This window comes from Leptopilina heterotoma, unplaced genomic scaffold (genome assembly GCF_015476425.1).
Source record: "Leptopilina heterotoma isolate Lh14 unplaced genomic scaffold, ASM1547642v1 Lhet_33, whole genome shotgun sequence".
NCBI lineage: Eukaryota > Metazoa > Arthropoda > Insecta > Hymenoptera > Figitidae > Leptopilina > Leptopilina heterotoma.
Window position 1 is genome coordinate 641,298 of NW_025111022.1, and position 26,782 is coordinate 668,079.

At 22.3% G+C, this 26,782-nt stretch overlaps 1 protein-coding gene across 4 annotated transcripts in view; it reads right to left on the minus strand.

Annotated features, from left to right (window-relative positions):
* Positions 1-26,782, minus strand: part of LOC122505008 (frizzled-2-like) — a 446,077-nt gene that overhangs the window by 233,039 nt on the left and 186,256 nt on the right. The window lies entirely within an intron of this gene.

Genomic DNA, 26,782 nt, shown 5'->3' on the forward strand with positions numbered 1-26,782 from the left:
ATTATTTTCAAAAATTGTGATAAAATTCCTTATTTTAATAAATTTCAATAAAATTTTAATTAAATTCCTTAAAAGAAATTAATTATTTTCAAAAGTTGTTAATAAAATTCTTTGTTAATAAAAATTCAATTTTTAGGAACATTCAATTATTCAATAAATTATTTATTTTTTTATTTAAATAATTGAATGCTCATAGAATTTTCTAATAAAAATTTATTTCAAAATGAATTTCAGTTAAAATTTTAGATAATAATTGAATATTAAATCAATTATAGCGTGAATTTTTAGAAATAATTGAATTTTGAAAATCTGAATTTTTCATACTTTTAAATTAAAAATTCTGTGAAACTAAGTTTTTCGAAAAATTTTATTTGAATTTTTTTTTTTGAAATTATTTGAAGTTTTTATTTTCAAATATCAATTTAAATAAAGAATTTTCGAATAATTGAAATTTCATAAAATTGAATTGTAAACAACAGGATTTAAAAATTCCCAAAGAACTTTTTCAAAAATTATTAAAAATAATTGATTTAAAGAAGAATTTTAGTTAAAAATTCTAGAAAATAGTAATAATTGAATTTAAATGATGAAAATAATTTGAAAGAAGTAAGAGTACTTAACAATGTTTTTGTATAAAATAATAATTTAATCACTGTTATTTTTAATTATTATAAAAACATGAAAGAATCGATCACTCCAAGTCGAAGACTCGGAGAGATCGATATTTTTGTGTTTTATAATAATATTCTTATATAAGTTGTTAAATTTCAAAAGGTTGGAATTTGAAATTTTTGAGAATCTTAATTCCTATGGAATAATAATAATGATTAAATATTTATTTCAAAATGAAGTTATTAATGTTTTCGAATAATTTTACTTTTGAAGAAATTTGTAAATAAATGTAAATAGAACATTTTTTTGAGTATCTAATAATTTTTAGAGTGAATCAGAATATTCTTTAGGGTCAGGGTAAATGTAAAAATTCTGTCTGGAAATCAGGGAAAAGTCAGGAAAAAACAAAGTAAAGTTTTATGTGACAACCCTGCTCTAACTTTGACGATTACTTTGATTTTGATTTTGAATTTTAAAGCAAAAGTTAATGTCAAAGTCAAAATCGATTGAAATTTGTAATTTGACTTTGCCTTGGAAATAAATAATTTATTAAAGTTCTGAGACAAATACACTGTAAAAAAAGGAAGTTAAATTTTAACTCCCCAGGGGATTCTATAAAAGTCGCACCCATTGGAGAGTTAATGACAGGGGAGTTAAATAAAGAGAGTTAAAATTACACACCCAAATGCTAACTCCCCAAGGAAAAAATAACTCGCGCGGGTGTTGAATGAAGGGAGTTAGAAATTAACTCTCTTTTGGAGTTGATTTTTAACTCGAAAAATTTCACTCCCAACTCCCGAGTCCGTTAACTCCCTAAATTTTTTACAGTGTATAGAATTTTTTATTTTACTCAAATAAATTATATTTGGATCAAATAAATTATATTTGGATCAAATAAATTATATTTGGATCAAATAAATTATATTTGGTTCAAATAAATTTTTTCCCCGACTGCTGAGACTTCTTTCAAAATATTGTTTACTCATCTAAAAAGAAAATTTTACAAACAAATATAATGTAACAGAAAAAATCTCTACAAATAAGAAAAGATACATGAAAACTAAATTCATCATTCTTTCATCATCCATCTTTAAATTCGTATTTCTTTTTCACTAAAAATCGCGCAGAAAGAACTCTCAATCATGAAATTTTTTTTCCTTTCTACTTTTTTATTATCAAAAATAAAAAAAAGAGAAGAAAAGAAACTTCAACATCTCGAAAGTTTATACTTTATACTCTAGCTTAAACAAACTTGTATAAAGAATAACAAAAGGAGATGATGCATCGTCAGACTGAAAACTGACCGTAATTAATCTTTGTTCGTTCGAATACACGCACGCAATGATTGATGTATCGTCGCGACAAAAGATCAAAATTCACAAAAAAAAGAAAATATATCGATTTTGAATGGCACGATCGTCTATTTTGATAAACTGGTTGCAAATAATTTTTTTTCTTCCTCTGGGTGGCACTTGGACACTGATGATGACGTGTGATGCAGATTGAGCATGGAAATGGATGATTTAGATTTAGGGGGTTCCTATAATCGAGTAGTAGAGAGCGAGAGAGAGAGAGAGAGAGAAAAGTGGAGGGGGATCAGAGTGGGTCGAACCCCTCGAAATATTGATTGACATCCAAGTGACAGATTTCACTGGCCACACACCCCTTTAGCTGTGAACTGCAACGTATACCCCAGCCTGCGTGCATTCAGCCCCATACATGCCCTTTGTCATGCTGATTTGTTGCCGAGCCTCCAGTGGTGCCCAATCATGTGCGCCATTGTGCCAAAAAAAATGCTCTTAAAATATAAAATTCACATTTTTACATTCTCATTTTCAATAACGTGCCACTCATTTTTTTTCTTCTTTGTTCTTCAAATATAACTGTTTAATACATTTTATATACACTTTTTCCCCCTTCGACAAAAAAAGGAATTAGGTGACCCCTATTTTCGGACAATTTAATAAATTGAGATTTCTATTTAAGTTTATCCTATTACAGAAGTAATTTATATTTTTCTAATAAAAGAAGAATTTATTTTCTCATCAAGACGTTGGTTTATTTGACAAAATTTGAAATTTGAAATTTTTTGACTAAATCTGAATTAGTAAAAATGTTTACTTATTTTGAATTAGTGACTGACTTTTTGCTTTTGAATTAGTAAATTTCACTAATAAATTAGTAGAAATTACTATTTATTTAGTAAACTTTACTAATTAAAAAGAAAAAAGTCAGTCACTAATTTAAATTTAAAGAGAGATATTATTCTTTCTTCATTTTACTCATCCTAAAGTTTTAAATATTCAAATGAGCAAAATTTATTCAATTAACTGAAGTGCTGACAGATTGGAGGATTTTTCTTCAAATCTGAAGAAAATTAAAGCAATCTGCAATATTTGAAAAATTTGAAGAAATATTGTAAAATCTTGAAGACTTTTTGAAAATTTTGCGAAGGCTGTGCATATATCAAATAATAATGAAAATATTTATAAACATTTAAATAATATTAATAAACCATTTTTTAAAGATAAATTATAACTTTTGTTCTCTACATTCTTATGATTATAATAATAAATGTAACAATTATTAATTACTATCGTAAATGTTACTGTTCCATTTAATATTTTGCAAATTAAAAAATTTTATATTTCCAAAAATAAACATTAATTTTTGAATAATTTCAGATCCAAAAATTAAAAAATTCCCCTATTAACTACATAATTAACTATTCTTGTTTATTATTTTCAAAAATGCTAATAACATTTTTCGCAAGAATTAAATTATTTAAAAAAATTTTTAATGATAAGAATTAAGTTATTTTCAAAAATTTTAATAAAACATTCTTTGGAAGAATTCAATTATATTTTTATAAACAGTAAAATTCATCGCAGGAATTCAATTATTTTTCAAAACAATTTTAATAAAATTTCACGAAGAGATTCAATTGTTTACAAAAATTTTTAATAAAATTCTTGTTAAGAATTAAATTAATTTCAATAATTTTAATAAAATTCTTTGGAAAGAATTCGATTCTTTTTATAAATAATAATATTTTTTGCGATAATTCAATATTATTTTCAAAATTTTAATTAAATTTTCTCGAAAGAATTCAATTATTTAAAAAAGAAATTTTGATATAATTCGTCAAAGGACTTTAATTATTCACAAATTTTTGGATAAAAACCTTGCAAGAATTTAGTAATTTTCAGTGCATTGATTTTTCAAATTCAAATTGGAGAAATTCAATTATTTTCATAAGTAATAAAATTCTCCTTACAACAAAAGTTCAATTATGTTCAAAATTTAAAAAAAAATTTTCGTCAAAATCACAATTATCTTTATAAATAACAAAATTCTTATCTAAAATTCAATTATTTTGCAAAAATTTTCTTAATTCAATGATTTTCAATATCTACTCGTTTAATAAATTTCCTAAAAGAATTCAATTTTTTAATAAAATTTTACTCAAACATTTACAAATTAAATTCATAAATAATACATTTTTTTTATGAATTTAATTATTTTTATAAATAATGAATTTGTTTGAGGAATTTAATTATTTTCATAAATAATAAAGCTCATGGCAGAATTTTAATTATTTTTAGTACAATTTTCATCGAATTCCTCGAAAAATGTAATTATTCTTAAAAATGTGATTAAAATTCGTCAAAAGAATTCAATTATTTAAAAATTTGTTGATAAAATTCTTTATAAGAATTAAATTTAAAAAAACATTCAATGAATTATTTACTTTTGTATTTAAATAATTGAATAATTTTGAAAAAGTTTCAAATTAAAATATTTGTATTTTCTATACTTTTAACATGAAACTGAAGTTACCAACGTTGATTCAACGAAAAACTTAAAAAAAAATTTTCTCAGGATACAAATTTTCCTTGTATATTTTTAACCCAAGTAAACCCTCTAAACCCTAAAATAAAAAAAACGTGGGAAAAGCAGTGATTTTTATTCTATTTTTTTAATTTTTTCCAAAAATCACGAAATTTTAAATAAATTCATAAATCCTCGCCTCGGTAGTCATTTTTTTCTTTTGATAATTGTTTATTTTAATATTAGACGCTATTTAAAAAAAATTTTATACGTTTCCAAATCGGGGAAAACAGTAATTTTGGTTTTTTTGTCACGGATTTTTGGAAAATCCGAGCGTTTCAAGTAATTTAATAATTCCTCGCCTCGGTAGTTACTTTTTTCTTTTGATAATTGTTTATTTTATTATTACACATTATTTAAAAAAAATTTTAAGTAATTCCAAGTCGGGGAAAGCAGTGATTTTGAATTTTTTTGTGTCACGAATTTTCCAAAAATTCCGAAATTTCATTTAAATTAATAATTCCTCGCCTCGGTAGTCATTTTTTTCTTATAATAATTGTTTATTTTGACATTAGACGTTATTTTAAAAAAATTTCAAGTGATTCCAAGTCGGGGAAAGTAGTGATTTTTATTTTTTTTATCGAATTTTTTTCAAAAATAACGAAATTTTAATTAAATTAATAGTTCCTCGACCCAGTAGTCATTTTTTTCTTTTGATAATTGTTTATTTTAATATTAGACGCAATTTAAAAAAAATTTTGTACGTTTCCTTATCGGGGAAAACAGTAATTTTGGTTTTTTTGTCACGGATTTTTGGAAAATCCGGAAATTTTAAGTAATTTAATAATTTCCCCGCCTCGGTAGTTAATTTTTTCTTTTGATAATTGTTTATGTTAATATTACACGTTATTTAAGAAAAATTTTAAGTAATTCCAAGTCGGGGAAAGCAGTGATTTTGAATTTTTTTTGTGTCACGAATTTTCCAAAAATTCCGAAATTTCATTTAAATTCATAATTCCTCGCCTCAGTAGTCACTTTTTTCTTTTGATAATTGTTTATTTTGACATTAGACGTTATTTTAAAAAAATTTCAAGTGATTCCAAGTCGGGGAAAGCAGTGATATTTATTTTTTTTGTCGAATTTTTTCCAAAAATCCTGGAATTTCAATAAAAAATTCAAAATCACTGCTTTCCCCGACTTGGAACTACTTGGAATTTTTTTTAAATGGCACACGACATTAGAATAAACAATTATCAAAAGAAAAAAATGACTACCGAGGCGAGGAATTATGAATTTAATTAAAATTTCGTGATTTTTGGAAAAAATTTGCCAAAAAAAAATAAAAATCACTACTTTCCCCGACTTGGAATCACTTGAAGTTTTTTTAAAATAACGGCTAATGGCAAAATAAACAATTATCAAAAGAAAAAAATGACTACCGAAGCGAGGAATCATTGATTAATTTGCAATTTCGAGATTTTTGGAAAATTCGTGACACAAAAAAAATTCAAAATCACTGCTTTCCCCGACTTGGAATCACTTGAAATTTCTTTTAAATAACGTCTAATATTAAAATAAACAATTATCAAAAGAAAAAAGTAACTACCGAGGCGAGGAATTATTAAATTACTTGAAATGCTCGGATTTTTCAAAAATCCGTGACAAAAAAACCAAAATCACTGCTTTCCCCGACTTGGAACTATTTGGAATTTTTTTAAATGGCACTCGACATTAGAATAAACAATTATCAAAAGAAAAAAATGACTACCGAGGCGAGGAATTAAGAATTTAATTAAAGTTCGTGATTTTTGGAAAAAATTTGCCAAAAAAAAATAAAAATCACTTTTTTACCCACGTTTTTTTTATTTTAGGGTTTGGAGAGTTTACTTGGGTTAAAAATATACAAGAAAAATTTATATCCTTAGAAAATTTTTATTTAAGTTTTTCGTTGAATCAACGTTGGTAACTTCAGATTCATCTTTTAACTGGCAATTTTGAAGAATAAATATTTTTGAAAAAGTTTCATTTTTTTGAAATAATTTGGAGTTACATGGAATTTTTTCCAAATTGTCAGAAATTTTCCTATATTTTCATAAAGAATTTTTCCTAAACGTTTAAGAGAATTTTTCCAAACTTTTAGGATTTTGTCTACAGTATTTCATGAACATGCTTCTAAATTCATAAGAAGCTTTCTATAATTTATTAGAAAAATTTCCTTACCTATGTTAGTAAATTTTTCTAAATAATTGGTAAAATTTGCTTCCTAAATTTTTTTGGAAAAATTTTCAAAATTTTCCACACAGTGTATTTAATTGAAGAATTTCCGAATAATCGAAATTTCATAAAATTGAATTTTAAACAAATATATTTGAAACTTCTAAAAGAACTTTTTCAAAAATTTTTTAAAATAGTTGATTTAGAGAAGAATTTTGGTTAAAAATTCTAGAAAATAACAATTGAATTGAAATGATAAAAATAATTTTTAAGAAGTTACAGTAACAATATTCTTAATATAAAAATAATAATAATATTCTTATAAGTTGTTTAATTTCAAAATGGTTTGAATTTGACATTTTTAAAAAATCTTAATTCCTGTGGAAAAATAATAATAATTAAATATTTATTTAAAAAAGAAGTTATTGATGTTTTCGAATAATTTTACTTTTGAAGAAATTCGTAAATAAATGTAACAGAACATATTTTTTTAAGTAAAATTTTTTCCTTTATTTTCTAAAAATTTTGAAAATTCCAATTTATTTTTAAATAAAAATTTCCAATTGACAAATAGAATTCTTATTATAGTTAATTAATTTTTGTGACAACTCTTTCCAGACTTTTTTTTTACAAATAAACAATAAAAATCCGTGTATTTTTAAATAAATAAATTAGAAATACTGTTTTCAATTTGATTGCAAATTTTCATTCTATAAAGATAAGAAAAAAAGGGGAAAAGAAATAAAAGATGAAGAGGTGAATTAAAAGAGTTTTTTTTTGATAATAGTTTGGATCAAAAGCTGTCTGATGCGTTGGTCAGTGTCCATCTCGTTGGATGTGACAAAGAAATCGCGGAAGCGTTTATTTTCTGTATTATATAGTAGGCGGTGAAGGAGGAAAAAAAGTAGTATTCTTTTTTTGTTTTCCTTTTTTTTCTGTATATACTCTTTTTATCCGGTTCTTTTTGGAGTACTCATCGGATATATTACACTCGAATTGCACAAGTATTACTGGCTGTCTGTCTGTATATTTGTGGGAGGGGGTTTGGGACCATCGAAAAGAGACAGAGAAAATTAACTCGCAACGAGTGCTCTTCAGTTCGGGAAAAACGAGAGAGAATCCCACTTTTGCCCGGGGAATATAAAGCGGAGGCACTCAAGATGTTGATAATCGAGTTATATCTCTCTATCCTCTCTTCGTACGTAATCTGACGATTGCTTTCGGTATTTCATTTTATTTTTCCCTTATATTCCAACTCGACTTTTTTATTCTCTTCTTGAACGGTGCAATTCACTACATGGCAATTTTCAATATAGAAAAAAAAATAATAATCGTCCAGAAGAATTTTATTATCTATTTAATATATATAGGAATTTTCTTTTCTTTCAATTAGGGTAAATTTGATTTTGTAATAATGGGTAATACTTCAGTATTGCAATTATTACAAAAGTGGCAAATTTCATCAAATTATAAAGAATATTATTGTAAAACATGAGAGTGATAAAATCATTATTTTATATTATTATAAAAATATTTTATTCAAAATTGTTTTCATCATTTCAATTTAATTATTATTTTCTACAATTTTTAACTAAAATTCTTCTTTAAATCAAATATTTTTAGAAATTTTTGAGAATTTTCAAATCCACTTGTTAAGAAATTAAATTTTACGAATTTTCGATTAATTAGAAAATCTACAATTAAACATATATATTAGAAAATAAAAACTTTAAATAATTTCAAAAAAAATCTCAATTGCACTTTTTTAAAAAAATTTATTCTAAGAGAATTGAATTATTTAAATAAAAAAATAATGTATTGAATAATTGAATGCTTCTTAAAATTGAATTCTCATAAAGAATTTTATCAACAAATTTGTAAGTAATTGAATTCTTTCGACCAATTTTAATAAAATTTTTAACAATAATTACATTGCAATTTTGCGATTGTTATAATATTATTTATGAAAATAATTGAATTTCTAAAAAGAATTTTACTATTTATAAAAATAACTGTATCAGTGTAAAAATTTTATTATTTATGAAAATAATTGAATTATTGCAAAGAAATCTATAAAAAATTTGTAAATAATTGAAATCCTGTGAAATTTTTATTATTTATGAAAAACATTAAATGTTTTACGTAGAATTTTATTAGAATTTTTTTCAAATAATTGAATTCTTTTGGAAAATTTTAGAAAATATTTGAAATTTTGCTAAGAATTCTTTTATAATTTAAAAAAAAAAATTGAATTTTTGAAAAGAATTTTTTTAAATCTTTGAACATAATAATTAAATTTGTGCGAAGAATTTCATTACTTTTGAAAATAATTGTATCTTTGCAATCATTTAGAATATTATAATATTAGAAAATAAAAAATTCAATAATTTCAAAGAAAATTCAATTAAATTTTCTCAGGAAAAATAATTTTACAGAATTGTTAGTTAAAAAAGCAGGAAAGTATGAAAAATACAAATTTTGGAAGATTTTAATTTAAATTGAAACCTTTTAAAAATTCAATTAGTTCTAAAAAGTCATGCTTAATGCTTTTAATATTCAATTATTATCTAAAATTTTAACAGAAATTCATTTTTAAATTAATTTTTATTAGTATAAATTCTACAAGAATTTAATTATTTAAATGCAAATATTTTTCCAGGAATTCGATTAAAATTTTATTAAAAATAATTGAATTTCTGCGATGAGTTATATTATTTATGAAGACAATTGAATTTCTTAAAAAAATTTTATTATTTATGAAAATAATTGAATCACTGTAAAAATTTTATTATTTATGAAAATAATTAAATTCTTTGAAGGAATTTTAATAAAATTTTTAAGAATAATTACATTTTTCGAGGAATTTGTTTAAAATTTTAAAATTTGTTCTCATCTGCGATGAGTTATATTATATTTATTTATGAAAATAATTGAATCACTGTAAAAATTTTATTATTTATGAAAATAATTAAATTCTTTCCAGGAATTTTAATAAAATTTTTAAGAATAATTACATTGTTTGAGGATTTCTTATAAAATTGTATTAAAAATATTTGAAATTCTGCGATGAGTTTTATTATTATTTATGAATGTAATTGAATTCCTAAAACAAATTTTATTATTTATGAAAATAATTGAATTTCGGGGAAGCATTTTTTTTTTATTTATAAAGATCATTGAAATTTTGACTATTAATTTGTTTAAATTTTTGAAAATAATTGAATTTCTGCGAAGAATTTTATTACTTTTGAAAATAATTAAATTTCTGCAATCATGTGTAAATATTCAATTTATTTATTGTTTTAACTATAGAATTCTTCTAGAAGTCCATTATTTTTAATAATTAATTAAATATTTATAAATTAAATGAATCTTTCGACAGTCATTTATTTATTGAAATTGTAAACGCAACTCTTTTAAAATTCAATTAATTTTGAATTTTTTAAGTAAAATTATTCATTAAATAACTTCTAAGTAATAATAATTTTATGATAGTTCTTGAAGAATTAAGTTATTTAAAAAGAAATTATTGCCAGAAATAGAAAAAATTGAAGGTTTTGTATTAAAATTCTTGGTAATTTCATAGTTTATATGTCAAACAAAAAGGAGAAAAAAATTTAGAATATTTTTATGAGTTCAAAAAATTAAATTTATTTCAGTACTTTTAATAAAAATCCCTGACTTTTCTCTGATTTTTCTGAACAATTCTTTTTCTCCTGACTTTTCCCTGAATTCCCTGACCTGTGGCAACCCTGTTTAATTAAACTGATCCACAACTTTTTAAAGTTCCAATAAATACGAAATATTTCTTATTAAAAATATTTTTATATATTACTAATTGCAATAAAAATTAACAATTTGAATTCTAAATTAAATTTGAAAATTAATTTTTTTTTATTCTATTCGAGGCCTATTATTATTATTACCATTTTTTAATATAATGTACGAGATTAAACAGAATTGATGGGGAAATATATTTGAAACCGATAACACTTGATCAGACATTTATTTTAATAAATATTTAACGGAATAAAATTTGCAGTTTTCTGACAAAGAGATAGAGCGATAGAGAGAAAGGTAATTATTTTACATTTATCGTTATATATTTGAAATGAATTGTGAATGGGTCAAACTGATATTTGGCAGCAGATTTATTTTTAGCCACAGACGCGTCGAGGCGAGAAAATTAATTCGTGGATCGTTAATAATGATTGTCCCGTGTGACGTCATCGTGTTCAATTCGCAAATGACATTAAAAGCTTTGACGCCAATTCTCTTCTTCAATAAAACATTCACTTTTTTTTTATTGTTTTCTGTATCTAAATGAAACAAATATTTTTACTCTGAAAATCAATTGATGCACATTAATTCTTGATTCTTGAAATGCACATATTATTCATTCTTCGTATGAAAGAAATGATTTCTCTAGATTCTTATAATTGAATAATTCTCTATCTATATAAAGATAACAAACTGTAATTGTTCGTTTCAGAAATAAAATTTCTTTTCGTGTAAAATGAAAGAATTTTTTTTCTTACAATTTTTCTTTTTTTGGAAAATAATACTTGAAATTGATTTATATACAAAATATATAAAAAATTTTCATACAAATATTAAAAATTTCTTGATCGAGAAATAAAACAAAATTTTCTAAACAAAAAAAAAATTAAAATTTTCAAATTTTCTTATTTGAGTGAAAAATATTTTTCTCTCAAAACAAAATTCTCCTTTTACTATCTGCATTCAAAACAAAATGTTTTCCCGAATGAATGAAATTATTTTATGAATGTACAAAATTACGTAGAGATACAAACACAAAGTCAATTTCAATAATGCTTTCGGAAAAGTCCAGTTTAAGTTTGCGGCTGAAACTTGCTCAATGATGGGGAAAATGGAGAACATCGACTAAAGTAGTCCAAAAAAAAAGGAGAAGAAGAGGACGAAAAAAATATAGCGGGTATTACTATAAGTGAAGGCACGTGACCGCAATTATTTTCCACTCGACAATATTTCCTCTTTCTGACATTCCTGAAATTTTCCCTGAGGCATTTAGAGAAGATAAAGTTTTCCCATTTCAAACAACTTTGCAGACATTTCTGAAATAGATCGTTATACATTTTCTATATAAACATCTACAAATCTCTTCTCTACAACTCAAGAATATATGCGCGTATATCGCTCATGCAAAATAACATATATCTTTTTAAATTTTTACAATTTTTTTCCCCTATTTGAAAATCGTGTCAATTTTATCATATACTTTAAAAAAAATTCGATTGATACTAAACTGAATTTTTTTTTCTTTTTTTTTTTTTTGATTGAAGAACTTTGAATAATGTTTTATTCTTTATTATTATTTCTGTTAACATTATCATTATTATTATTTTTATTATTACAGCGCTCGAACCAGGGAAAGATCATTAAAAATTCCAATTATTATTTCAACGCTATTTTCAAGCTAATTATTTTTATTTTACCAAATGATAATTTTTAAATATTTTGCAAACAAAAAGCGTTTTTTTTTAAAGTATAGCAGTAACGATGTTTAGTATAAAATTAGCAGTAAAGAAATAGCCCTGATAAAAAATAGACACGGTAACAAAAATACGGACTTTATGAACCAAAAATGGAAAATTACGGACCATTTTTACAATATAAGAATATTGTACTTCTACAATAATATTATTTCATCATTTCAATTCAATTATTATTTTCAAAGAATTTTTACCTAAAATTCTTCTCTAAATCAATTATTTTTAATAATTTCAGAAAAAGTTCTTTGAGAATATTCAAATCCATTTGTTTACAATTCAATTTTATGAAATTTCTATTATTCGAAAATTCTCGAATTAAATATAAATTAGAAATAAAAACTTCAAATAATTTCAAAAAAAAGCTCAACTATAAACTTTTTCAAATAAATTAATTTCAAAATTCAATTATTTATAAAAATTAAAAAATTAAAAATTTCTGCGAAGAATTTCATTACTTTTGAAAATAATTGTATTTTTGCAATCATTTAGAATATTATAATATTAGAAAATAAAAACTTTAAATGTTTAAATATTTTCAAATAAAATTCAATTCAATTTTGTCAAAAAAAAAATAATTCTACAGAATTGTTTGTAAGGATAATTAAAATATTGACTACAATTTTTTTTTAGATTTTTTGAAATTAATTGAATTTGTGCGAAGAATTTTATTAATTTTGAAAATAATTGAATTCTTTTGATGAATATTGGTATTTATAAAAATAATTGAATTTTACAATAAATTTTATAATAATTCCTAAATATAATTGAATTTCAGCGAAGAAATAAATTCTACTAAAATTGAATTATTTAAATAAAAAAATAATGTATTGAGTAATTGAATGTTTCTTAAAATGGAATTCTCATTAAGAATTTTATCAACTAATTTTTAAATAATTGAATTCTTTCGATGAATTTTATTAGAAGTTTTAATAATAATTACAATTTTCGAGGAATTACATTAAAATTGTATATGAAAGTACCACGAATTGTAAAAAAAAAACCTTACATTTTTTCTATTCCTAACAATAATTTATTTTAAATAACTTGATTCCATTGGAAAATTGACAAAAAGTAATTACTTATAAATCATTTCGCCGAAATTCAATTATAATCAGGAATTTTTATAAAATTTAATGTAAAATCCAATTATTTTTATAAATACGAATATTCATCAAAAAGAATTCAATTATTTTTAAAATTAATAAAATTCTTCGCACAAATTCAATTACTTTCAAAAAATCTAAAGAAAAAATTGTAGCCAATATTTTAATTATCTTTATAAATGAATAGCAACATTCTTCGACAAAATTCAATTATTTTCAGGAATTTTAATGAAATTCATTGCGAAATTCAATTATTTTCATAAATCATTCATAATTCAATTACTAAACAAAAATTTTGATAATATTCTACACGAAAATTGAATTATTATTTAAAAAATAAAAATTTCACAGGAATTCAACTATTTACAAATTTTTTTAAAAATTTCTTCTAAATAATTCAATTATTTTTATAAATAATGAAACCCAATGCAGAATTTCAATTATTTTTAATACAATTTAAATGGAATTCCTCAAAAAGTGCAATTATTCTTAAAACTTTTATTAAAATTTGTCGTAAAAATTCAATTATTTAAAAATTTGTTGCTAAAATTCTTTATCAGAATTCCACTTTAAGATACACTTAATTATTCAATAAATTATTTATTTTTGTATTTAAATAATTGAATTCTAGTAAAATTTTCTAATAAAAATTTATTTAAAAATGAATTTAACTTAAAATTTTAGATTATAATTGAGTATTTAAAGTATTATAACGGGAATTTTTAGAAATAATTGAATTTTGCAAAAGTTTCAAATTAAAATCTTTGAAAATTTTAATTTTCCATACTTTTCACTAACATTTCTGTAGACGAATTAATTTTTTGGAAAAATTTTATTTCAATTTTACTTGAAATGATTTTTTTAATGTTTTTATTTTCTAATATTATATTTAATTGAAGAATTTCCAAATAATGGTAATTTTGTAAAATTGAATTGTATACAATTGAATTTGAAAGTTATCAAAAACGTTTTTCAAAAATTATTAAAAGTTATGGACTTATAGAAGAATTTTAGTTAAAAACACTAATAAAAAATTTAATTTTTGTGAAATTACAAATTATTGCAGAAATTCAATTATTATAAAAAATAATAAAATTCTTCGCAGAAATTCAATTATGTTCAAAAATTTATTTGAATTCTCGTCAAAATATCAATTATTTTTATAGAAATAATAAAATTCTTCTTTAAAATTCAATTATTTTCATAAATTTTAATAAAATTCTTTGCAAAATTCTTGCAACGAATTTTATTACATTCTTTTTAAATAATTGAATTTTTTGAGAAATTTTATTAACATATAGTAGATTTTGAAAATATTTGAATTTCAGCGAATAATTTCATTATTTTGTGAAATGTAATTGAATTGAGCAAAAAAATTTTGAAAATACTTACATTTCTCGAGGAATTCATTTAAAATTGTATTAAAAATAAACCAAGTTGAAGTCTACAACGTTGATCAACGAAAAAAATTGTTTTCTTAGTAAATTAATTAAAAATGCGCAGCAATATTTACCCAAAAATATTTAGAAAAAAAAGATTGATGTTTATATTTTGATAATAATTATTTTACAATTAAATATTAAATTAAAAATAATATTTGAAAGTATTATATAATTTTTTTTCATTGATAAACGTTGTGGACTTCAACTTCGTTAAAAATAATTGAAATCTTATGAAAATTGTTATTATTTAATAATTAAATTTTTACAGCGGATTTTATTAAATTTCTTTACATAATTGAATTCAAGTGAAATATTGATTAAAAAAAATATTGATGTTTTCCAATAATTTAACAGTTAAAGAAATTTGTAAATAAAAGTAGGTAATAGAACGTTTTTTTGAGTATCTAATAATTTTTAGAGTGAATCAAAATATTCTTTAGGGTTAAAGGGAAGAAGGAAAAAATTTTGTCTGAAAATCAGGAAAAAAGAAAATTAAATTTTTGTGGCAACCTTGAATAAACTCTTTCTAAAAATTAAAATCCCTTACACGAAAAAATCACCATGATCCCTGGGACTATAATATATGTATGAATCATAAATTCTCGGTATGTAAACATTTAACACTGAGTCTATTAATATTAATTTGAAACAGTGACTCTCGTTATTTCATTTGCCTGTGATACTAATTCAAGCTTAACGCGAATTGTAATAATCTTCTGACGATCCTAATTAGGAGTCATTGGTCACCAGTGTGTTATTGAACAAACAAAACTCTACACACTGGAATCAAGTACTGGGAATTCGCCAACGCAACTGCCAAAAGGCTTAAAGCCTTATAACGATGAATGCCAGAGATGAATTTATTTTTAGGGCATTTCTTAATCATCTTTTTCTTTTTTTTTTATTTTCTTTCTTTCTTTCTTTTTTTGCTTTTTTTTGCCTAACAGATTTATAGCACGACCTTATAAGAACGTTTGTTCTACCTTCAAATATAAACTCAAATCATGGCCACGGGCGTCGATAAATTCCTTTTAATTTTTGCAGCATATCAAAGAGTTACTTTCATGTTCCCAGAATCACTTGGTCCATGCCCCTCTACACATCTTCAATTATTATCCGCCTACCAGTGTGCGGTAACATCTTCTTGAAAATCCCCATGGAAATAAAATAAATACAATATACATCTTTTCATAAATTATTTAGAGAATAATAAAATTGTCCACTTGTTCTATTTTGGAAAAAAAAGATTTTGTTTTTGGTATCAAAAGTTTCGAATTAGTGCCTTTTCTATTTTTTATCAGGGCTATTTTTTTACTGCTAATTTTATTAATAAGGATTCTTACTGTTACTTTTAAAAAGGCGCTATTTATTTGCAAAATATTTAAAAATTACCATTTGGTAATTTTCGTTGAAAATAATTAGCATTTTTTAATGATCTTCAACGTATGTTACATCCAAGAAATTACTCCTTTCAAATAAATGTTTATTTTACTGTATAGTTAATTATTTATCTGATTCAAGAAAATATTTCTAGTCTAGTTAATTATTTATTTGATTAAAGTACTTTTTTTCCATTGCCTGATATTTAACTTGTGATATATTAAAAATGATTTTTATTTGAAGAGAATATTTCTTTTCCTGCTTGTATTGTATCTTTTTGATATATGCATTCGTACATAAAGCACATGGATTCTCCATCTTATCTGACCGTTTGGTTGGTAATGGTCCATCGACTATTTCTATTTGGGTGAGGAACTCGTTTGAAAGTAAATCGAACTTCTGTTCACCGAGTCGCAAAAATCGAATATATATAGTAAGAAGGGAAAAAAGCATCACCTACTCTATAATCCGATTGTGTTCTATCAAAGCGTAATACCTTCGCATTTCAACCCAACAATATTTAACTTTTTATGTCCCTTCATCGGCCGTAAACATTAATTCCACTTAAGTACGTTGTATTCAAATTTTCTTATTTAGTTTTAAATCCCCCAAATAGGAGGGATTTCAATTACAAACGTTTCATTAATTTCTAATCATTTTTTTATTCTAAAATAATTTTTCACTCTCCAAATATTTTTTGTTTCCTTAATATTTCTTTTCTTCTCTTTCTAATAATAATAATTATTAATTCAATATTTTTGGAAGCCATAAAATTATATAAATAAAAGATGTTTGCTTCTTTTATTTATTTAAATAATAATTAATTATTATCATAATACAGTACCTAATGATAATAAAAATAGTAATAATAATAACAGGTCTCGAATTAGGTCCGTAAATATTCTGTAAAGGTCTGTAAATTTTCTTCAAGTCCGTAAAAGTCAGTCTTTTTTAAAAAAAAGGTCCGTAAAGTCCGTAATTTTATTGAAAAGGAACGAAAAGTTCGTAAATTGTACGATATAATTTGGAGAATTTTAGAGAAATTACAAATTATTGCAGAAATTCAATTATTTTCAAAAATAATAAAATTCTTTGCAGAAATTCAATTATGTTCAGAAATTTTTATAAAATTCTCGTCAAAATTTCAATTATTTTTAGAAATAATAAAATTCTTCTCCGAAATTCAATATTATAAATAAATAATTCAAATTTTGCCAAGAATTTTACTAAAATTTATAAAAATAATTGAATTTCGGAGAAGAATTTTATTATTTCTAAAAATAATTGAAATTTTGACAAGAATTTTTAAAAATTTTTTGAACAAAATTGAATTTCTACGAAGAATTTTATTATTTTTGAAAATAATTGAATTTCTGCAATAATTTCTAATTTCTCCAAAATTAAATTAACTTTCAAATTCAATTGTATACAATTTTCAATTTTACAAAATTACCGCATTATTCGGAAATTCTTGAATTAAATATAATATTAGAAAATAAAAACTTCAAAAAAATAATTAATTTTTAATCTTAATTCAATTAATATTCTCTAGAATTTTTAACTAAAATTCTTCTTTAAAAAATAATAATTTTTGGAAAAGTTCTTTGAGAATTTTCAAGTCCATTTGTCTACGAATCAATTTTACGAAATTTCAATTATTTGGAAATTATACAATTAAATATTATATTAAAAATTAAAATCTTCTAATAATTTAAAAAAAGAATTTAAATAAAATTTTTTGAAGAAAATTAGTTTTAAAGAATTTTTAATTTAAAAGTATGGAAAATTCAGACTTTCAAAGATTTTAATGTGAAATTTTTTCAAAATTCAATTATTATCTAAAATTTTAACCGAAATTCATTTTGAAAGGAATTTTTATTAGAAAATTCTACGAGAATTAAATTATTTAAATTCAAATATAAATAATTAATTGAATACTTAAATGTTTATATCAAAATTGAATTCTCATAAAGAATTTTATTAACAAATTTTTAAATAATTGAATTCTTTCGACGAATTTTAAGAGAATTTTTAAGAATAATTACATTTTTCCAGAAATTCGATTAAAATTGTATTAAAAATAATTGCAGAAATTCAATTATTTTCAAAAATAATAAAATTCTTTGCAGAAATTCAATTATGTTCAGAAATTTTTAAAAATTCTCGTCAAAATTTCAATTATTTTTAGAAATAATAAAATTCTTCTCCGAAATTCAATTATAAATAAATCATTCAAATTTTGCCAAGAATTTTACTACAATTTATGAAAATAATTGAATTTTGGAGAAGAATTTTATTATTTCTAAAAATAATTGAAATTTTGACGAGAATTTTTAAAAATTTTTGAACAAAATTGAATTTCTGCGAAGAATTTTACTATTTTTGAAAATAATTGAATTTCTGCAATAATTTCTAATTTCTCCAAAATTAAATTAACTTTCAAATTCAATTGTATACAATTTTCAATTTTACAAAATTACCATTATTCGGAAATTCTTGAATTAAATATAATATTAGAAAATAAAAACTTCAAAAAAATAATTTCAAGTAAAATTGAAATAAACTTTTTCAAAAAAATTAATTCTTCTACAGAATTGTTAATTAAAAGTAGTATAAAAAATTAAAATTCCTAAAGATTTTTATTTGAAATTTTTTCAAGTTCAATCATTTCTAAAAATTCACGCATATATAATAGGTATTTTAAATATTTAATTATAATCTAAAATTTTAAGTTTAATTCATTTTTAAATCAAGTTTTATTAAAAAATTCTACTGGAATTCAATTATTTAAATACAAAAATACATAATTTATTGAATATTTGAATGTTTCGCAAAATTGAATTCTCACAATGAATTGTATCAACAAACTTTTAAAAAATTTAATTCTTTCGACGAATTTTAATAAAAGTTTTAAGAATAATTACACTTTTTCTGGAATTCCATTAAAATTGTATTAAAAATAATTGAATTTCTGTATTGAGTTTAATTATTTATGAAAAAAATTGAATTATTTAGAAGAAATTTATATAAAATTTGTAAATAATAATTGAATTCCTGTGAATTTTTTTTTTTTTTGAAAAGTAATTGAATTTTAGTGTAGAATATTATCAAAATTTTTGTTTAGTTATTGAATTATGAATTATGTTATTTATTTATGAAAATAATTGAATTTTGCAATGAATTTTATTAAAATACCTGAAAATAGTTGAATTTTGATGAAGAATTTTCGTATTCATTTATAAAGATAATTGAAATTTTGACTACAATTTTTTTTTTAGATTTTTTGAAAGTAATTGAATATCTGCGAACAATTTTATTAAATTATTGAAAATAATTGAATTCTTATGATAAATCTTGTTATTTATGAAAATAATTTAATTTTACAATGAATTTTATAAAAATTCCTGAATATAATTGAATTTTGGCGAAGAATTTTGCTATTTATAAAGATAATTGAAAATTTTTCGAAAAGTTTTTTAATAATAATTGAAATTCTAAATTCTAATTTCTAATAATTGAAATTCTAAACATTTAATTTTTTCCAGTACTTTTAATAAAAATCCCCGACTTTTCCCTGATCTGTGGCAACCCTATTATTTTTTCCTCATAGAAGAAGAATTATATTTTTATTAGTTTGTTCAGTTTGAAAAAAGGATTTTTCAAATTAGGAAAAAAATTATTTTACTAATAATTTAATAAAAAAAAATATAATCATAGAAAATAATAATATAATTATTCAAATATAATTATTATAATTTCACATACAATTATTATCTATATTTCAATATATTTACTTACGAAATGAACTTGACAGAAAACATATTTTTTAACTCACCTGAAACAAAAGGAAAAGAAAATATATTAGAATTATTATGAAAAAGAAAATGGAATTCTTTTTATTTTTCCTTAGTCTACAAGTAATAATAATCTTAATCTTAGAAATAAACAATCTGCAGTATTTGAAAAAGAAGTAAAAAATGAGAATTATAAAAAATAATGTCCAGGAAAAATAATAATTAGGCATAAATAAAAAAAACGATTAAGTAAATATATATAGTAGGGTGGAACATCCATTTATTTTCATCACACGATCATTTTTCAAAGAAAATTTATTTTTATGATGACAATATTAAATAAATAACAGATTAATTTTCTCCAACTATTTTTTTTTTATTTTTTGTTCTCTCAGGGAAATAAAATCTTTGGACTCTGCTTCTGCAACAAAGAGCAGGAGCTTTTTCTTTGAAAAATGAAAAAAAAGGAGCGCAAAACTTTCTTGAAAATCCCAATAAATCCGAAAGCGAGGTTCGTAAATAAAATTCGACATGGAAGTACATTGATCTCAGTAATAAATAAAGTATAATGTATCTTGTCTTTGCGCTTTCTCGATGGAGAAAAATTTATATCTCCTTTGATTTATTTCGTTGGTTGCATGATCGTAATAGTGATTTATATTATTAAACTGCCAGTTCGAGTGGTGGACCTCCTCCTAATGCAACAAGATTCGATCGCTATTTATATGTACATATATAGTGTGCGATAAGTCCATAATAATTTTTCGACTTGTATTTATTCTTTCTCTCTCTCATTTACGCGTGGGATGCTTGTTGCCAACACTATATAGACTGTATGTATATATGAAGACGTAATTGGACCGGTTGACAGTTTCCCGGAGCATTTATTTGACATGTGACATGATTCAGTGGCGTTGACACGTCTTCAATTAGAGTCGCACCATCGAAACAATAATCATGATTCAACTAAGCTGTTTTTGTTGAACCCACTATTGTCAAACCTTTTTTTCACCAATTGAAAGATTTAGGAAGTAACAAATGCTCAACTCAAGCCGGAGAGAATTATAATCTCATTTAGGCCTTAATTTCGCGGATGCGAACAATTGTCGTGATTTGAGAAAATTATTTTCTCATAGCTTGGATATGTATGCAAGAGCTCGAGGGAAAATCAGAGGAACTATAAATGAAAAAATTTCAAAGAAAAAAAATTTCAAAGAAACAAGAAGTTTTTAATAAACAGAATCAAAACTTCTTGTTTCTTTCAGGTACACATTTTCTCTCGCTTTTATACTCTGAGAAAACGATTTATTTAATTCAAACATATTTTGTTTAAATCAAACTTAAAATATCTTTGCTATATATATCTTTGCTATAAGTTTAATTGAAACACATATTTTTTGGTTCATTTGAGGAAATAATATATTTAATTCAAACATAAGTTATGGTTGATTTTAAATTATTATTTACCAAGCAGAAGAGGTGCATAAAGCAATATTTACTTCAAATTTGAAGAATGTTTTATCAAAATCGATTTTCTCAAGTATAAAAGTAAGAGAAATATTACAAAGAATTCTAAAATAAATTTCGATTTTTTTCGGGAAACAATTTAAAATTTTGTTTTTCCTTGACTTTTTCCTGATTTCCAGACAAAATCTTGACTTCTTTTATTTATTCTATTTATTTACGAAATTTCTTTCATTGTTAAATTATACAAAAACATCAATAACTTGATTTTTTAATAAATATTTAATTATTATTTTTCCACAGAAAAATGATTATTTTTCTATTAAGATATTAAAAAATTTCAAATTCAAAACTTTTTGAAATTCAACAACTTTTAAGAATATTATTATAAAACATGAAGATATCGATGACTCGGAGTCATCGATTTCTTCATGTTTTATAATAATTAAAGATACCGAGTGATAAAATTATTATTTTATATTATAATAATATTGTAACTGTAACTTCTTCAAAATTATTTTCATCATTTTAATTCAATTATGATTTTCTTAATTTTAAACTAAAATTCTTCTTTAAATCAATTATTTTTAATAATTTTTGAAAATTAAAACCGCTTCTATAAATTTAAAAAAAAATTCAAATAAAATTTTCGAAAAAAATTAGTTTTACGAAATTTTTAATTTAGAAGTATAAAAAATTCAGATTTTCAAAGATTTTAATTAAAAATTCAATTATTATCTAAAATTTTAACAGAAATTCATTTTGAAATAAATTTTTATAAGACAATTCTACGAGAATTCAATTATTTAAATAAAAAAAAATAAATAATTAATTGAATAATTGAATGTTTCTTAAAATTGAATTTTTATGAAGAATTTTATTAACAAATTTTTAAATAATTGAATTCTTTTGACGAATTTCAATAAAATTTTTAAGAATAATTACATTTTTCGAGAAATTCGATTAAAATTGTATTAAAAATATTTGAAATTCGGCGATGAGTTTGATTATTTATGAAAATAATTGAAATCATAAAAAGAATTTTATTATTAATGAAGATACTTGAATAACTGTAAGAATTTTATTATTTATGAAGAAAATAATGAAATTATTGCAAAGAAATTTATAAAAAATTTATAAATAATTGAATTCCTGTGAAATTTTTATTATTTTATAAAAACAATTAAATTTTTGCGTAAAATTTTATTAATTTTTTTTAAATAATTGAATTCTTTTGGAAAATTTCATTAAAATATTAGATTTTGAAAATTATTGAAAAGAGGAAATGTTTTGAAAATAATTGAAATTTTGTCCATAATTTGATTTACCAACATTTTTGAAAATAATTGAATTTCGGAGAAGAATTTTATTATTTCTAAAAATAATTGACATTTACACGAGAATTTAAAACAAATTTTGAACATAATTGAATAGTTGCTAAGAAATTTATAAAAAATTTGTACATAATTGATTTCTTGTGGGATTTTCATTATTTATGAAAATAATTAAATCTTTGCGTAGAATTTTATTTACATATTATTCATATTTATAAAGATAATAGAAAATTTTGATGAGAATTTATAAAAATTTTAGTTGAATATAATATTTGAATTTCAGCGAAGAATTTTATTACTTTTGAAAATAATTAAATTTTTGCAATCATTTGGTACTTCTCCAAAATTCATTTTTTTTAAAAGTATTTTTTACAAGAAATTGTTTTATGAATCCATTTTTTTCAATAATTTTTGAAATTTTTCTTTGAGAATTTTTCAATTCATTTGTTTACAATTCAATTTTACGAAATTTCGATTATTTGGAAATTTTTCAATTAAATACATGAAAAAAAAATTTAAATAATATTCCAAAGAAAAATTCAATTTAACCGAATTAAACTTTTTTAAAAATATTAATTCTATAAAGAATTGTTAGTTAAAAGTATGGAGAATTCAAATTTTTAAAGAATTTAATTATTCAATTATTTTTATCAATAAAAATTCAATTATTTCTGAAAATCCATGCTATCATGCTTTTAATATTCAATTGTTACTTAAAATCTTTACTAAAATTCATTTTTGAATAAATTTTTAACAAAAAATTCTACAAGAATTCAATTATTTAAATACAAAAATAAATAATTTATTGAATAATTGAATGCTTCTTTAAATTGAATTGTCATGAAGAATTTTATTATAACAAATTTTTAAATAATTGAATTCTTTCGACGAATTTTAATAAAATTTTAAACAATAATATAATATTCTCGAATTTTTCGAGAAAATGGTTTAAAATTGTATTAAAAATAATTGAAATTCTGCTATGAGTTTTATTATTTATGAAAATAATTGAATTCCTAAAAAGAATTTTTTTTATGAAAATAATTGAATTTCGAGTAAATTCCTAAAAAGCATTTTATTATTTATGAAAATAATTGAATTATTACAAAGAAATTTATAAAAAATTTTATTTAAATATTAGGTAGATATTAAAAATTATTGAATTGAGGAAAATTTTTAAAAATAATTGAAATTTTGCCAAGATTTTTATTAAAATTTATGAAAATAATTGAATTTCGGAGAAGAATTTTATTAATTCTGAAAATAATTGAAATTTTGACAAGAATTTAAATTTTATTAAAATTTTGTCAAATAATTGAATTTTGGAGAAGAATTTTATTTTCTCTAAAGATAATTGGAATTTTGACTATAATTAATAATTTCAAATTGAAATCTTTTGAAGTTCAAATACAAATTACGAACTTATCTTAAAATTCTATTTACGTTTTTTAAACAACCTTTTTTAAAAAGAAAACTGAATTTTACGTACTTAAAAGAAATAAATAAATAAAACAACTTTAAAAATGCGAACAAAACTTAATTTATGGAAATTTATAGCAATAATTAATATCCCCCTTTGTTGAGTTCACAACAATTATTCTCGCCAAATTGGGAATTGTGCTCGACACCGAAAATTCCTTGTCGAGTTCTATTAAGCGTAATCTTAATTACAAATTGTAAAGCGCGAGAAAGAGGGGAATGTATAAGGAAACATAAAGTTCTCTAATTACAAGAAAACAGCGTGGATAATCATAGTGGCAGTAACGGTCAAGCAAAAATATATATTCCTAGGCACGATTCACTGATAATTATAAACACACACACACACACACACACATACTACAGAAAGGTGGCTGAACAAACGTTCCTCCATAGACGATTCTCATGTATGTTATCGTTCTAATTGCTTTTGTAAACGAATCCATACATGTACGAGAAATATTCACACACAATGAGCAGCTAACGAGTATATATACATAAGAATATGATTGTCAAGGTGTTAAAGGCAAAAAGAAGAAGAGAAAAAAAAGAGTGAAGGGAAGTCGAATGGAAGGAAGTTGTACAGGCTACATTTAAATAAAGGCATTGTTGATTGCATGATGTATATATATTTATGAAGAATAAACGCCGTGGGTCTTTTATTCATTTGTGACAATTTCGAAGAATCGAACGCTTTTAGAATTTTGAATTTCTTTTTTTTCCTTCTTTCTCATTTTAAATAGTCTCTTATTCAATTTTCAAGAGGATCACGTTTAATTGTCTGACAGGTGGTGAAATGTGTATCCCTCAAATGCTCCATAGTATGTGAATATTTTCTATTCAATTCAAATGTTAATATACACGGAAAGAAAATTATATTAAATTTTGTAAAAGTGCTTCTCAATTTAGGGAAAAAGTGCACCAAACCGAAAATTTTGGTATATCAAAAATACTAAACAGTGAAAGAAATAATTTGAAATTTAGTATAATAATATCAAATATCAAGAATTTTAATCTAACTTTACTAAATTTCAAATTATTTCTTTCACTGTTTAGTATTTTTGATACCAAAATTTCGGTTTGGTGCACTTTTTCCCTAAACTGTAAAAACTTTTACAAAATAAATATTATATGTGTTAATATATGTAATAAATTTTCTCTCCGTGTACTGTTAATATAATGATTTTTGAATGAGAATTTTGAAAATCATTATATTAAATTATTAACAGTAGGTACAAGTCGGGAAAAAATAAAAAAATGTGAATTAAAATTAATTTCTTCGTAAATATATCTTTTGGGTCTAATTTATTTTTTACGTGGGTTGAGTTCACATAACAATTGGAGAAAAAATACATTTTTTACTTTTCCGAATAAAAAATATCGTTTTCTTTTAATCGTTAATAACGATAAAGAAGATGAGAACGATAAGAACTTTATAAACTTCTTTGAAATTATCTTAAAATCAAGAATGTTAAATTCTGAAAAAGTGGAAAAATAATTTAAAATTTACTGAAAAAAATGAAAAAAATATAATTAACAATTATTAATAATAATTTAATAACAATTAAGAAATTAATAGTCTCAAAAATCGAAAACATCTTGAGACAAAACACTTGTACTGTCCTTATTTCCATTATATGTAGATATATATATTTCGAAGGACATAAAACAATTACGATAGAGTCTTGCAAGCATTCATGGCTCGTAATTCATTGCGGGGTATAAATTTACAGCGTCCGGAAGTCATCAGAGGATGTTTAGTCACATTGATGACTTTATAGGTTTAGGCCACGTGACAAAGATTATGATCGAAAGCGACGAACTTCTGCCTCATTTCGACAGTAATAAAATATCGTTTTACGGGCGTTAAACGCTCGTAAAACTTGCACACCCTGCGCGCTTGCATGCGTAACTTTCACACTCTAGACAAGGGTTTATCCCTGCGGGTTACGGGTACCTATACACAACACCCGCAGTTCATCTCCGAACTTTATTGACGTGGTTATTTTTACTTGTTTGGTCTCAAAATACCGCACTGATTTCATTTAAAACTACATTAACCCGACAGCTATAAATAGAAGATAAAAACAGACAATTTATTTTCAATTCAATAGTACGTTTAACTTTTATTGAGAAATCCTTTCGAGAACTCTTTAAATTTATATTTATTATATGAATATTGCAGGTGATAATTTGCTCAATATATTTTTACGGGGATTTAATTAATTTATTTTTTATTATTACAGGGCTCGAATCAGTGAAAGTATTTAAAAATACGGACTCTACGGACCAAAGATGAAAAATTACGGATCAATTTATTTATAGTTTTAAGTTAATAGTTTCAATATATTGAAATAATTACTAAAAAACTATAAATTAAATTTTTCATAACTATACAAAACATGAAAATGACCAAGTGCGATAAAATCGCATTTACAATTCAATTATTATTTACAAGAATTTTTAACTAAAATTTTCCTTTAAATCAATTATTTTTAATAACTTTCCCAAACAGTTCTTTGACAATTTTCAAATCAATTTATTTGTAACATTCAATTTTACGAAATTTTAATTATTTGTAAATTCTTCAATTAA